Source organism: Aptenodytes forsteri, unplaced genomic scaffold (genome assembly GCF_000699145.1).
Source record: "Aptenodytes forsteri isolate BGI_AS27 unplaced genomic scaffold, ASM69914v1 Scaffold174, whole genome shotgun sequence".
In the NCBI taxonomy this organism is placed as follows: Eukaryota; Metazoa; Chordata; class Aves; order Sphenisciformes; family Spheniscidae; genus Aptenodytes; species Aptenodytes forsteri.
Window position 1 is genome coordinate 1,100,095 of NW_008794603.1, and position 639 is coordinate 1,100,733.

The 639-nt window shown below is 36.2% G+C and overlaps 1 protein-coding gene across 1 annotated transcript in view; it reads left to right on the plus strand.

Annotated features, from left to right (window-relative positions):
- The window catches only part of FMNL2 (formin like 2), a 77,185-nt gene that overhangs the window by 58,869 nt on the left and 17,677 nt on the right, over window positions 1-639 (plus strand). The gene's annotated exons all lie outside the window — the stretch shown is intronic.

Here is a 639-nt window from a genome sequence, read left to right on the forward strand (position 1 = left end):
AAGCAAAGGCAAGGTCAGGGCATGTCGGCTAGAGTGGACAGGGTGCCGAGGTGGGACTTTGTTACTCTTAATCACCTAAATAATACCCCTTATCTCTTACTGGTATTGGACTTAGAGGGGTTTATAAAAGGAAAGAGCGTTTATCAACCAAACGGGTTTGGTTTGGTCTGGAAGAGATGGTTTCTTCAGTGCAACTAAAGCTATTGCCAAAAATATTTTTCAAACATGATCATTTTTGGCTTTAAGCAAACAAAATATGGTTTTGAAAGAAACACAAAGCTTCATGGTTTTTATTTCTTCTGAGAACTTGAAATATCTGTGCAAAAAAATGGCAAACTTTTTGTAATTTTTTGGAAGGAAGAAAAATTTACTGACCGTCTTTAATCATGTTTTTATGCACTCTCTGACATATGCCAAGCAAATAAATGCTAATTGGTATCGCACCGCTCCCCCCCAGGAAATCTCAAGAGCACGATATGAGTCCAGAAAGAGAAACCGAGGAGCTCTGATTAATAGCTTTTTTAAAAAAACTGATTAAGTATTCCAGCCTGTAATGTTTCTTCTGAAAGCAAAAAGCTTCATGGAACTAGAGGGTCCCAGGGTGTATTAAAAAAAAAAAAAAAAAAAAAAAAAAAAAAA